The sequence below is a fragment of the Rattus norvegicus genome, chromosome 20 (genome assembly GCF_036323735.1).
Source record: "Rattus norvegicus strain BN/NHsdMcwi chromosome 20, GRCr8, whole genome shotgun sequence".
In the NCBI taxonomy this organism is placed as follows: Eukaryota; Metazoa; Chordata; class Mammalia; order Rodentia; family Muridae; genus Rattus; species Rattus norvegicus.
Genome location: NC_086038.1, coordinates 29,422,317 through 29,436,970, shown reverse-complemented (window position 1 = coordinate 29,436,970; position 14,654 = coordinate 29,422,317). Strand labels below are relative to the sequence as shown.

Here is a 14,654-nt window from a genome sequence, read left to right as displayed (position 1 = left end):
GGGTACTAGCCACTCTTTGGTTTCCCTGCAGAGAACCACTTGCTTCCAGCCCCCGGCACACAGCCCTGTCCTTCTTCCTGAGTATTTGCCTGGTTCATGTGTCCTCACCATTCGTGGTCTGCCTATCGAAACTTCTGGCCAGGGCAGGGCCCTTCCATGCCAGAATGTTGCTTCAGGTGAGCTGGCATTTGGGGTTCTCTGCGGGATGTCCTTGAGAGAGACCCAGAATGAATGTCTGAGACTAGAGCAAATACCACTTTCTCAACAAAAGGTGCTGAAAGGAAGGACACAGTGCACACAAACTGAAGGGAGACGTTACAGGCCCCACACAGAGTAACTGGAGGGAGGGCTGGGGATCCGGCTCCGCTGATAATGCCTGCCTAGATTATCAAGTCCTCACACTGATCCCCATCATGGCATAAAGCCACAATCTAACATTTGGGAAGCAGAGACACAAGAAAGTAGAGTCATCCTTAGCTCTGCAGTGAGTTCAAAGCCAGCCTGGGCTATATAAGAACCTGCCTCAGTAAACCAAAATAGGACCGGGGATGTAGCCCTGTGGGTAGGGGGCTGCCTAGAAAGCATGAGGCCCTGGGATCAATCCTTAGAGCAGAGTGGTATGTGCATGTAATCCTCATAGCCAGGAGGTGTGGAGGTGTGGAGGTGTGGAGGTGTGGAGGTGTGGGGGGGGAGGGAGGGAGAGAGAGAGAGAGAGTGTTCAAGGCCATGACTGCCTTCACAGCAAGTTTGGAGGTAGCCTACGGTCCAAGAAAGAAAACTCATACGACCTTTTGAGCAAGAAAGACATTTTAGACCTGTCACCCAAGGCAGGATTCGTGGCAGAAAAAAAAAAGTGATAAACTGGACTTCAAATGAAAAGCTCTGTTGTGTGAAACAATGATCCTCACTTCATAATAAGAGCACTGGAGACTCACTGTAGCCAAAGCAAAGCAGTTTGTTTTACAACCTGGAAAAATCAAGAATCAACCAAGAGAAAAGAGAAAGAGGCTGGCACACTGATCTGGTGCAAAACAGTGGGGTTCACTTGTTTGTTTTGTTTTGTTTTGTTTACAGCCCAGATCCCATTTCTTACTCTCTGAATTCCTCATTGGCAGTGCTTCAGTCTTCTCAGTGTTTTGTATAGGCCCCAGCAAACACAAAAACTTACCTAAAGTACATCCTGGAGCCTGAGATTCCCTCTCTTTCTGATACATGGGCTCAGCAACACAGCAGACTGACTGGAACTTTGCAAACCCCAGGATGAATTGAGACGGCGTCAATGAGCAAGCTCCATCCTCCAGCGAGGGAAGACAGGAAGCTACCGCCTCCTGCTTCTTTGTGATTCTCCAGTGAGCTCTAAACACATCTCATGGTGGAAATGGACCGATAGGATTTATTCTTTACCTCTGCCATTGATGCTGCCAAGAGAATGGACAAGCCACAGGTGGGGAAACTATAAATGTAAGGGAGTGTCTGGGAGAGCACTCCTGCCCTAATACAGGAGGAATTCTGGGAACACCAAAGGAAGCAACTCCCACAGTTGGAAACAGGCAAAAGTCCTAAACTAGAGAAGTCAAGAGATAGACTGGATGTACAAAGACATTCTGAGCACAGGCCCTGAGGGGACTGCCATGGAAGCCAACATCTAGAGACATACCTTTGCAAATGATCAGGAACTCTAATAGCAGCCAGTGCTGTGGAGGGCTGGAGCAACAGGACCACTCATTGGCTGATTGTAGGCATGGAAACAAACAAACAAAAGGAAGCAAACAAACAAACAACAACCCACCCCCTGGGGCCTCTGCTATAGAAGACAGATTAGCAGGCTTTTCACTCTCTTTCCCCAGCAACTACCCGGCTTCGTATTTTAACTCTACAAGACAAGCATTTATCTGTCTATATACAAAGATGGCTCAGCAACTAGGAGCGCTGACTGCTCTTCCAGAGGTCATGAGTTCAATTCCCAGCAACCACATGGTGGCTCACAATCATCTGTAACGGGATCTGATGCCCTCTTCTGGTGTGTTTGAGGATAGATACACACGAAATAAATAAATAATTCTTTAAAAACAAAGATGCAGAGAGAGAGGTGGGGGGAGGGAAACTGCCAAACCTTTTAGGCAATCAATATGACCTTTAGTAGGGGAATTGATAAACTTTGGTGAAGGACAGAAGAATACTAAACCATTTACCTTTAAAAGCTAACTCAGAGAGGAAACTTAAATAAATATCAATGAGGGAAAGAACGCAGTCTGAAAAGCAGCACACCGTGAGTGATACGAGTTATATAATATTTCCAGACAGAGACCCCACCCCCCAGGGATTGCTGTCACATCATGGATCCACCATGGATAGGACTTGCCATGAGGACCTGCGTGATGACATCTTCCAGATTCTTCCATGGTGGGACTATGGAGTTCCTCTTCACTCTCCTTTCTTGGAAGCTAGCTGCTAAGACCAGATACATACAGTGCAGGCTCACACTTCACCTCCTGAAACCGTGGACTTGTGTTGGTATCTCCATGGTGACTATAAACTCCTTGGGAGCTTTGGTGGCTGTATTTGGTGCCTTCCACAGGCTCTGCTCAAAGCCATTCTCATGAGTGGGGTCTGCACACACCTGGAGTCCCAGCACCCAGGAAGCTGCAACAAGAGGATCCCGAGTTCGAGGTCAGCCTCAGATGTCAGTTTTATGCTAGCCCTCTGTATCTGCAAGTGAATTGGTACCAGGCACAGTCAAGTGACCAGATTCCTTGACCCTTGCAACTGCACACATCTGTGAGAGCTCACCTGGGTTGCAGAGTCTCAGCCTGGGATGACCCTCCTAAAATCATGGCGTTGCAGAGTGGCAGTCTCTATGGCTGGCACTACAATGCTTCTCCCAGCTGGCCTTGGTACAGTGTACCCCATATGCTCACTCTGCAGCCCAGGCCGACCTTGAACTCCAGGCAATGCTCCTGCCTCAGCTTCCCCAAGTGCTGGGATTGGAGACATATACCACCATGCCCAGCTAGACATCTCTCTCTTCATTTACACACAGAGAAAGTTTAGGTCAAAGATTTGACATGTCTTCAAAATGTCAATGAACCACTCGGGAAATACGGAACTGATTTAACGGTTTTCCCCAGGTCTTACTCAATTATGAATTTAATATTCTTGACATTTTCCTTTACTTCTAAGCAGCCGCAGAAGCTCTCGAGCCTGGAGAGAGTGTGTCAAAAACATGGGTGTTGTCACAAAGCTAGGCAACAGGCACCTTTTCCTTGGCAGGGTCCCCACTTTTGAACTGGGGAGAATGAAAACAGGTGAAGGCCAGAAATTACAGCAATTTCTTATTGCTCTGTCTGTGTGGGATCTGTGGTCATGGCATCCAGGCTGCTCTGTCACTGATGCCTTGTGACTATGGGTGCACAGCATCTCTCTAAAGGCCTCAGTTGTTTCATCTGTAGAATGGAGTACCAAGCTCCTTTGTGAGGAGGCTCCCTAATACTAAGTGAGCATGAGTCACAGGGATAACTAATTCTGTCAGAATCACCTAGGAAATAAATGACTAATACTGAGATTAATCACTGGAGAAAACCCAATCCCCCCATTTGGTGGCAATTTTTTATTAAATTGGTCCATAGCTTTATTAAATATTAAATACTGACTAAGAGAAGGACCTTGGTCAGGACCGCTCCCTGGAATTTCTCAGCAAAATGGCCCTGAGATGCGTGGTGGTGGTGATGGTGGTGGTGGTTACAAAGACAAATCTATAGGCCACCATACTTTCCCATGTGGCTTTTGTTATCAAGAACTACAACTCCCAGCATTCCAGAAGGTTACCTGCTTCTTGGACAGGTGAAGCTTACAGGGTAATTCTGGGTATTACATACCCTACTGGCATGTGTTTGGGAGTTTCCACATGAGGTTTGTTGAGGCTGGAGGATCTACCCTGGACATGAGTAACACTACTACACGGATAGGGTCATGAATGAAAAGGGGAAGCAGCCTGAACAGCATCACTTCCCTCTCTCAGCTTCCTGATTGTGCCCAACCATGGCACACTCCCACCACCATGCCTTTCCTGCTGGGACGGCCTAACCTCTGCAGTTGTGGGTCAAGATCATGCCTTGCCTGCTGGAGTTGCCAGGTCTTTTGACACAGCAACAAGACAGGGAACTACTGTGCTTACTAACATCGGCCTCACTAACAGTAAGACTAGAGCCCCACCGTGAGCCAACCAGATTGCTGCTGGGGTCATGCTGGGGTCATAGTGAATTCATCACAGACTGTTGCCACCCGGCCTGGTTCCAAAGCGGATGTATGTGTGTAGCAGGAACGTTAAGGGGAGACTGGGACCCCCACCCTTCCTAATGTTTCCATCCTGTACTACACAGTTCTTCATCTTTTGGTGACCCCCAACCATAAAATTATTTTCGTTGCTATTTCTTAACTGTGATTTTGCCTACTTTTATGAAATGTGAATATTTATGGAGATAGGGGTGTGCCAAAGGGTCATGACCTGCAGGTTGAGAACCACTTTTCTAGACTGTTCCATGTCTTATGGAAGTTCTGAGGCCTCCCAGCATCACCCCAGGCTCTGTAATAGCAGCACAAAAGTGCATAAGTCTGGCTGGAACTAAGCGCCACTCTCTAAGAACTGTCCCTAAGCCTTCCAGAGGCTAGAACAGATGGTCTAGATTCTTGTGCTGGCAATGTGACCCAGAGAAATCCACTTACCTTCTCTTAGCCTGTTTTTGTGGACTGAGGTAGGAAGAAGACCTTGGGCTTTACTCCATCCTGGTTCATGAATGGTTGGTGGAGGTGGTCCCTGGGAACTGTGAAGGGACCATGACATTGACCTTGCATCGAGCCCCAGTGTCAAAGCCTAGGTAAGCATCAGCCCCTTTGCAGCCTGGGCTGCCAAGCCTAGGTATACGTCTCACCCCCTGGCCTTTGCTTTCCTTGCTGAGGAAGAACAGGACACTGTTACTTACTTAACTTACTTACATAGCTTACTATGGGGCCTGAGATAGGGCAGCCTCAGTCAGAGCCACACACATCGATGGCCACTCTGGGTATTAGCCAAGGACACCCAGGGCAAGCCTGAGGCTTCAAGAGAGCTCGTTAATACACTACACTGCCCATGACGCACACACATTTCCTTTGGAACCAGCCCCAGTTGACATGGCCTGCGACCTGCTAACTTAACACCCGGATCCCAGTTGCCCAGTTCTGGCCCAGCCCAAACTCTTAGAGACATCAGAAAATTACCCATTCAGGCCCGACAACATGTCGGCTAGAGAATAGGCCTGGAAAGGGGGCAGGACTATGGCACTGACAGGCCAACCTCCTCTGGTCTCCCTGGAGATGTCACAGGCTTAGCAGGGGCTGCTTGACACATGTCGGATAAAATAAGGGAAAATAAATAACAATGTTTATAAGAAGATTAGCAGGAATGCAGGAAAATTTCTCCAGGGAGCCCTTGGCTGCATCTGGAAGTGACAGCCCCATCACCTTATCAGAGTCATAATGAGGTACCAGGATTTGGGGTCATTAAAAATCCTCTCTGCTGGGCTGCCCTCTCTCCATCGCCTTTGATGGAGGCCTGGTGGCTGCTTGGTCCCTTCCCCCACCGCCATCCCACCCCCTTGACTATCCCCACTTGCCTGGGTGCTGGAGGTGGGAGGTTGATGCCCAGCTCAGCGGAAGTAATGCAGCAGGACATCCCAATTTGTGCCTGGGTCCCCGCAGGCACAGAGCCCTTCTCCCTGTGTGGATTAGCTCTGTTTTATCTGGGCTCCTTCAGAGATGAAGTGGGGGTAGGGGGACCTGCAGGCGCATGTGTATGACTCCAGGCTGCACTCCAGAGGGGCTGGCCCTGCTGCCCAGGCAAGACCACGCTTAGTAACCGAGGTCTGGAAGGGATCCTGGGCAGGGATTGATTGACAAGTGTATGGATGGAGCCAGTCCTTGACCCGAGCTGTGCATTCACAGCCCTGCATTGAAGGCTTTGTGGGTCTGTGATCGGGTGGGGGGAGCAGAGCAGGAACCATTTTTCCATGTCTGTTGGAACCATTGAAGGCAGTGAGGACCAATCGCCAGGGCAGACACTGGGTGACCTGAGAAGTCAGGCCAACAAGAGGGGACAGATTCAAAGCCAAGTAGTTGTCTGTCACACAGATTCCTCCCTCCCGACTAGACACCCTGAGCCCTCTCCATCCCCACTGGTATTATGGAGGAAGCACTCCACGTCCCTTGTCCCAAAGCTTATCTTCCTGGCACTCCAAGCACGATTGTGGTCTATAGATTCTCTCAGCCGCTCACTGGTCCCATGTCCCTTGAGGGATAGGTTTGAGCAAGGAGGAGCATTATTAAGAGACTGAGGCTGACAGCAGCCCTATAGGAAAGCCCTCTCGAGGCACCACTGGTCCACAGGGTGTCATCATGTTCTGGGCAGATTCAGTCCTATTCTGGAAAACCCAGGGTTGATAGTACAGTGAGGCTGGATTCATTTCCTGGTTGTTCCCCAGCCAAGCACCTCTGTTCAGTAAACAACCTGTCCGATCGAATGGAATATCCCTTCTCTTACATCTGACTGCTTGGAATATCCAAAGTCTCTTTCAGCCGATAAAGGCCCACTGGTAAAATGGCAAAGCCATAGTCACCCCCATGACGAGGTTATGCTGAAGAAGGAAAGAGCTAGCTCTGTCTACAAGAAAGAAAGGCAATGCTGAGTGGGTAGGGTCGTGCCTTACTCATAGCAGGCCATGGATACCTACCCTTCTCAAGGCCATGCCTGCTCCAGCCTTTGAAGTTTCTGCTTCTCTCTCTGCTGCTTCTATTAGAAAGGACCTTACATCAGCTTTGGCTGTGTCTCCCCTCTGGAGGAGTCAGGGTCATGAATGTGACTGATCCCAGTTCAGGGCTAAAGCCAGCATTCAGACTTCTCCATTGCTCCAGGAGCCCCTACCATCACCACCAGGAAGGGCTACAGAAGAAGGTCTTCCCATGGCACTGTTGCCCATGTCGTACCTCTGTGCTCTGGGCAGGGACAGATAGACTACTGTTTGCTAGTCACTATGGGACTTTGATACCTGAGTTTCAGATAGAGCCCAAGAAGAGAGGTCACTCTGGATGAGGCTATGGCTTGGACTCTTTCCATAGAGGCTTTGAGGCCTCTCTGTGACAAAGACCCTTCGGACATCAGATCTGCACCTCAACTCAATGTACAGCTACAGCAATCGTCCAACTTCAGACAGCCTCTGTATCTAGTTTACCTCGGTCCCAACTGAGCGCTGGAGTCCAGGAGGCCTGGGTCTCAGATGCAGGGCGGGAGGGGCCGCTCTGGGTCAGAACAGTCAGGGGTGCTTGCAGAATCCCAGGTCAGGGCTGAACCTGCAGCTGTACTTGAGCTGGTACTAGGGCTTCTGTTGAATATCCTGTCCCATCAAAGACCAGCTTGGGGACTTGCTGAGCTGAGGACTCTAGGAGTACAGGGTGGAGTTTTGTCTTTGCAGCTGTGACACCCAATGCCTGGGGCCCTAGTGGCCTAGGATTCACTACTCAGCTTTCAGTTCTGGTTCTGGGCTCTGTGCCGGCTCCTGTGGCCATGAGGGGTTTCTGTGTCACACTTACTGGCGGTGACAGAAGACCAGATTTAGCACATAATTTACTTCTGAAAAAACAGTCAATTCAAGGCCACCCTTAGCATGCTGTCTCCCTCAATTGCTTGCTTCCAGAGTTAACGCAGGAGCCTCCGATAATAGCAATAATAAATAATACCGAGTATTTATGGGGCGCATCCTAGGTGCCAGGCACTGCTGAGTGCTCTATTTGTAGCACCCTGCTGGAAGCCAGGAACACTGTTACCCCACTCTTTAGATGGAAGTCCCAAGTCTCAGAGCCATCACTGCTCCTGGGCTAGCTTGCACCCATGGGCTAGCTTGCACCCAGATCTAGAGGACTTCATTGATCTTGGCTGCTGTGTGAAATTTAGCCTGCCTCTGGGAGCTGTTTCTGTTTCTGTTTCCTGGGGCTAACCTGGGCTGCAGTGGGATGCCAGGTTGGGTCTTGACTCTGGGAATGAATAGCTGCAGGCTAGCCATTGTTACTGATGGTCCCTCCTCCCCAGAGCCTGTCCCTTAGGGAGCCCCTCCCACATTGCTTCTTCCCTGGTGGCTTGGCAATGAGTCACTTCCTGCACTTTGATATCTGCCCAGGAAAGGCCAGATGACAAGTTCTATTCTGTTGGAGGAGCCAGAACTCATTAGCTTATACAACATCCGAGCTGGTGGGCAGAGGTGGGTGGGGTGGACCCAGAAGCTCCCGTGTAGACGATGCTCTGGCCACCCCCAGCTAGAACTCCCAAGATTCTTTCATCGTTCATGAGACCCTGGAATTGTTTTGATTTCTGTAGTGGTGGTGGTGGGTGGTGGGGCACTGAGGCTGCCCTCCTTTCGGCTCAGGACCTCTTCCTTTGTCTCAGAGCTGATCCTGGCCCCTTCTCTGAGGTCAGGGAGGGGAGGGAGGAAAGGAGAGCTAGCTCCAGGAAGCATTTGGGTTTTTTTTCCCCCTCAACAAAGCAAAGTGTTTCTGTAGGCAAAAGAGCTGGGGAGGGAAATAAGTCACCACTGGAGACCAGCATGATTAATGACCAAGGAAATGAGTGAGCAGAAGACCGGGCCTGAGGGAAGCAGGACAATTGAGCTTTAGCACACTGGCAGGGTACTGCCTGGCCCGTGGACTGACGCTGAGGTCCCACTGAGAAGAAGCTTCCATTTAGAGGGAGGAGACTGACTGACAAGAGCCAAAACTCAGATGATGGAGGTGGGGGGTGGGAAGGGGTAGGGAAGCAGTCAGGAGGCCCACAGGGGATCAGGGGATGGGGACTCGCTCCTCCCAAGCAGATATCAACCACGAGCTCTCTCACATGTCCTCTTCTATCATGTGTTGTCTAGGACAAAGAAGGGTAAGAGGGAGATCACCCCACAGCTCTTAAGGTCTGTGGCTTTATCCTCTCGCCTGGCATTGCCCCACCCAGCACAATCAAGTTAGCCTAACCCTACCCTTCCCTGCCTGTGACTTGTCCCTTTCTCCCAGCTAGGTATGCTCACAGGTTATATTAAAGGGGACATGCCTTGTCCTGGGTCCAAGTGGTGGTATCTATGCCTCCCAAATGCCGGGACTCACAGCCCGTGGGGTTTATAATCAAGGGCCAGACAAGGGCTGTGCTACGTAATGTGTATTTGTGCTGGATTGACAGGGGCTCCTAATTCTTGTCTAGGGTCCTAGTATATCTTAGAGCAAAGGCTGGTAGGATGCTCAGGCCTCCCCCATTCCCCGTAACAGAACCTCCTATCTCCCTGAGAAGTCCTTCCCAGACCTTGGGGATGGCATCTGTCTAATGGGCACCTGCTATGAGTCCCCTTTAAAGGTGACCTGCCCGACTGAAGTCTTGACCTCCACCAGTAGCCACACCCCATCACCCAGGCACAGTGAAGTCTTCTCGGATTCCAAGACGTACCCTGACCAACACAGGGTTAAGTCCAGCTGCTCTTCCCTCCCTCCCTCTCAGGTGCTCTTTCCCATGTGACAATGGTCACAGGGCTAAGAATAGGCTAGCTGGCTGCCTCTGAGATCTGCTGGGTTTTCTGTGTCTAACACTCTAGGATGCCCTTAGTCTGGGTCCTGTGGCTTCTTCTTTCCTTGCCTCACCAGGCACAGGGCTGAGACCCTAAAAACATTTCTGAGCTGCAGACAGAGCCCGAGAAAGAGGCCACTCTGGATGAGGTTGTGCCTTGGATTGTTTCCACGGGGCCCCTCTGTGATAACCAAAGACCCTTTGGGCATCAGATCTGCACCTCAAACCAACTGCACGGTTGCAGCATTTAGCCAGAGAGAGAAGAGAGGCCTCAGGCCCCAAGGCCATTGGAGAGCCAAAATGTGACGCAGGGCCCTGGTCCTCTTACAGGACCCACCCAAAGCCTCCTCCATCCTCTACCACCTTCCCATGATCCTTCTTTGTTTTACCCAAGCCTCAGCACGGGTAAACTGAGGCACAGATTGCTTAAAAAATAACTCACAAAGGCTGGCCCAGCAGTAAGGGGTCATCTGTAAATAGTCTTCTTAGCTGTCCTGAATACATCCCACCACCACAAGACGACCCCTTCTCAGCAAACTGTCAATCAACACCCCTCCCCCTTCCAGGGCTTAGGATGAGGGTAAGAAGTGCCATGACCTCCATCAGCAATCTGACTGGATACATCCTGCCAGAGCCTCGGTCCCTTGTCCCCTAGCCTCCCCTCAGGGGACTGGAGGGGGGTGCTCACGTGTCTGCTGGCTCCTCTGGCCTCCTTTGCTGCCAAGGGTTCAGCTCTGACTCCCAGCGCCCCAGCTTTAGGTCGGCTCCATTCCAAGTTCTTTTATTAATTCTCTCACTGCAGCAAGAGCACTTTAATTAGCCCGGCCGATTTATCTATATAAATACAAGCGAATGGTGGCTGGTGCTCCACAGTGGGGCGGGGAAGTGAAAGGGGAGCTGGACCAGCAGGTTGCCTAGGGCAGGGGAAGTGACAACCGCGCCTTCCCAGCAACCAAAAATATGACTTTAATATCGTGTGCATGTGCATGTGCGTGTGTGCGGGCGGACGGGCATGTTCTGAGAAGAGCTGTCGCTCTGTGGTGGGGTCACACACGGCTTCAGAGCTGAGTTCTTCTGTGTTCCCAGAGAGACCTGGTCTCTTCTTTTGAAAGCCACATCAGTGAGTCCCCTACTGATCGAAAGCCCCCTTCCTTAGGGTGACAAGGGACAGGTGACAAAGTGACCACGTTCAAAAGCTGCCTCTGGATTTCAGGACTCAGACAGGAGACCGGGTGACCACTCTGTCTGACTTGCATGGACCTCAAAGGTCAAGGCCACTTTTCTAAGCACTTGAAGTATCTGGAGGGGGGCATGTGGCAGTATGGACTCTCTACAACTGACTGTCTCCACTCTGCTATGTCCAGGTGCGCCTCCAAGGGTAAGTGCTTTTCCTACTCCATGCCTCAGCTTACCCCTCTGTAATATGGGAGCATCACGGGTTGTGATGATCTCCCAGGTGCCAACATCTTACATGGACATGCTGGGGCCTGGTGACACCTCCTTCGAACCTCTCATAGCAGCCGGAGGTAATGTCCAGAGAAGCTGTCACTCATGCTGGGGCTGAGACTATGGTGGCAGGCGATGCAGGAGTAACAGCTTGCTTATTTCAGCTGCTGACATATCATCGTGCCTAAGCCTCCTGCTAGGCACTTCCTCTTCAGCCTCTTACTCTGTAAAAATGGACCGCTGTTCTGGTGAGGTGCCTGTCTAGCTGGGGACACATGTGACAAAGGGCCTGGTGATAGGCAGGTACATATGGTGGGACACTGTTGTAATCAGGGGAGGATGCAGATACAGGAGGCAGCTGTTGGGAACAGGGGTCCAGGACAGCTGTCTGAAGTCAGGGCCCCCAGTAGCCAATAGCTCCTTCCAAAAACTTGAACACACAGCATCTCTCCTCGGCTCCTCTTGCCAGGTCACAGGTTATCTTTGGAGGGAGCTGTTCTCTTGTCATAGGAACAAGACAAGTAGCCTAGAGACAAAGGCCAGAAACATACGGAGGGGATTTCCAAAGCGAGGCATTGGGAAGCAGAGATAGGAGGTGATCTAGAGTCCCTTCTTGTTGTACAATTCCCACTACTTAACACTGCTCATGGGCATGCTCATGTGCACACACGCACACACACACACACACACACACACATACATCCATACACACATATACATACACCATACAAACACACACACACCACACCATACACACACACATATATATATACACTCATACACACACATACACATATACATATACCACACAAACACACATGTACACACACATACACACACTCATACACACATACACACATATACATACATCACACAAACACATATGTACACACATATACATACACCACACAAACACAAATGTACATACACACACCACACCATACACAAACACATGTAACACACCTATACCACGACACACATATACACATATCATACACAGACACAAACCACATCAAATACACATATAGCACACATACAACACCACACATACATAAAACATCATACTACAAACATATCACACCACATACATATACTACACACACACACACACACACATGCACACATACACACACATACTCCACACCACACACACAACATACATATAAATACAATACATGGACAACATGCATACACATACACCATACACACACCAGATATATACTATACACGCATCAGCCCACACACATGACTTACTCTACATATAACACACACATATCCACACATACCACATCATAATACACCACACCACACACACAGCACACATACACCACACAACACATACACACACCATAAACACAGCACATACACACAATACACAATACACATAACACACCCACAACACACATACAACACCACAGCACACACAACACAGATACACACAAACCATATACCGTACCACACATACAACATACACCATACACATAACACACACACACACAAACACCACATCACATGCCATATGACACACTCATACCACCCACATACCATATCACACACATACTACATATATGCCCCACATCATACATACCCCACATCATACTCCCCTCAAGCACACATACAGTAAGGTCATGGGACAGGCACCTTGCTGCTGTAAATTCCATGTAGTGGCAAGAGTGATGGTAGTAATGGTCCCCAAGATGTGTCTTCATGTGTGTACAGAGGGACCTTGCCTCCCTCCCTGAGCATCCCAAGGACTGGGTAGCCCCAGCCTAGCAGCTAGTGCCCGAAGACTCTCTCATTGTTTCTACGTGGGAACCTGGACCTCAGTGCCATGGTGTTCAACAATGCACTGCTGCTGGAGATGCCCACAACCTCCAGGCTGCTGGTTCCCTTCTACCAGGCTGCCCATCCTTGCCTGAGGCCAGGCCCGCAGAGAGATCGACTCTAATCCATCCCTGTGGCTCTCTGGATACAGAAGGTTGGGCCAATTGACTGGGGCAGACTTCATTCTGGCTTCTGAGGACTCAGTGTCCCTGTAGCCTTGGAGGTAAAGGGGTGCATGGTGCCCTATTGCATTTCCCTGAGCCTCTGCAGGCAGGAGGCGGGGTGCAGTGGGAAACATCTGGAGCCAGGGGGTAGACCTGGGTTGATACTCTGTCGCTCCTGTGTGAGCTGGATCAAGTTCAGCCCTGCTCTAGGGACTCATCTCCCCCATGAGGAGCCTTCCAGTGCAGTGCTGCAGGACTCTACGCAGAGCCTCCGAGGAACAAAGAGGGGAAAGGTAAAACCATGGCTTGGGTTGACATGCTTGAAGGAGCCAATTGGCTGGGGCAGACTCGCCTAAGAGACATCTTGGATTCGAACTCAGATTTCTCCTGAAGCTCCTGAGACTACCTTGGCCTTAGATAAGAAAGAATGATGTGGGTCAAGACCCTGATACCTCAAGGGAGGGCAGCTGACCTAGCCTCATAACAGCGAGGCTGCTTTCCAGTCAGTCTGCTTTTCCCCCCATCACAAGGACCTGGGGGGACTAAACCACCCCATGTCCTACTGAGTAGGTTTCAGGTCAAGGGTACTCCCCTGCCACCCTGATTAGGAGTGGCTGCCCCGTCCACATCCCAAGCTCCCCACCACCCTTACTTTCTACTGTCTTCATGGCAACCCTTGGTATCTGAGACTTGTCTGCCAGGGTCTGATGGTGGCATCTGCTTCCTCCAGCTGGGACAGACACTGCCCCTTAGATCCCTATATAGCCTGGTACCTGACACCCTAGGGAGGTTCTAAATGAGGAGCTATGGGATGGGTCCCTGAAGAGAGGGCCACCATGCAGCCCGCAGGGAAGGTGGGCTGGTTGGCTGACAGCCAGAGCACCCTGGGAAACAGCTGGGCTTGTCAGGGCCAGAGGCCAGGGGCTGACGCTCCCTGTTTGTCAACCTAGGGATCCACTGAGTCCGAAGCCAAGAGGGGAGCCAGGTGAGGTCAGCCTGAGGAAGAAGAATGCGTCAGATATGACTCTGGGACAATGAAAAGAAAGGGAGGCTACAGGAAGAAGCAGAGGAGGGTAGGAACCGTCACTCATCAACAGGGTGGCTCCATCAAGTTGTCATTTCAGGGCCAGCTCATCTTTCCTGTCGTCACTCAGCATAGCAGCGCCAGGAAAACCCCTCCGTCCCCGTCAGAGGCCTCTACCTGGCTACTAGGCCCACTCACCCTTGCCCCTCATTGTGCCTGGGCCGGAAGAGGAGGCAGAGTGAGAGACAGGGACTCGCCCAAGGTCACAGAACAGAAGTGGCCAGTCCCCAGGTGTCCCAGCACCCTGAGAAAGGGCCTCTCCATGCTCTGCCCAATTCAAGGACGACACATCTGCACGCCACCAATGCCGGCTCTCCAGCAGCCTAGCAGAGCCCTGCCCGGGTGTCACATCTATTTCTAGGCTTGCTGTCCAGGGCCTGGGGTCTGAGTGTCAGAACCTAAAAATAAAAAGACAGATTGTCCTCATTGGCTGTAATTACCGCCTAAAAAGACTAGTGTGGAGAAAGAATGAGGAGGAAAAAAATCCCTGAGCTGATCATCAGTCACAGGC

The 14,654-nt window shown here is 50.7% G+C and overlaps 1 long non-coding RNA gene across 2 annotated transcripts in view; it reads right to left on the bottom strand.

Annotated features, from left to right (window-relative positions):
- Positions 1 to 10,688, bottom strand: part of LOC102555625 (uncharacterized) — a 28,385-nt gene extending 17,697 nt beyond the window's left edge. The window contains exons 1-5 of one of the 2 annotated variants that reach the window (XR_010060842.1): positions 10,314 to 10,688; positions 7,263 to 7,469; positions 4,723 to 5,753; positions 1,658 to 2,643; positions 1,169 to 1,418 (exon numbers count right to left, since the gene is read on the bottom strand). This is a non-coding gene — a long non-coding RNA (uncharacterized LOC102555625). The remainder of the gene's footprint in view (positions 1 to 1,168; positions 1,419 to 1,657; positions 2,644 to 4,722; positions 5,754 to 7,262; positions 7,470 to 10,313) is intronic. The other variant, XR_010060843.1, reaches the window with a different exon arrangement.
- Between the last annotated feature and the right edge of the window lie 3,966 nt (positions 10,689 to 14,654).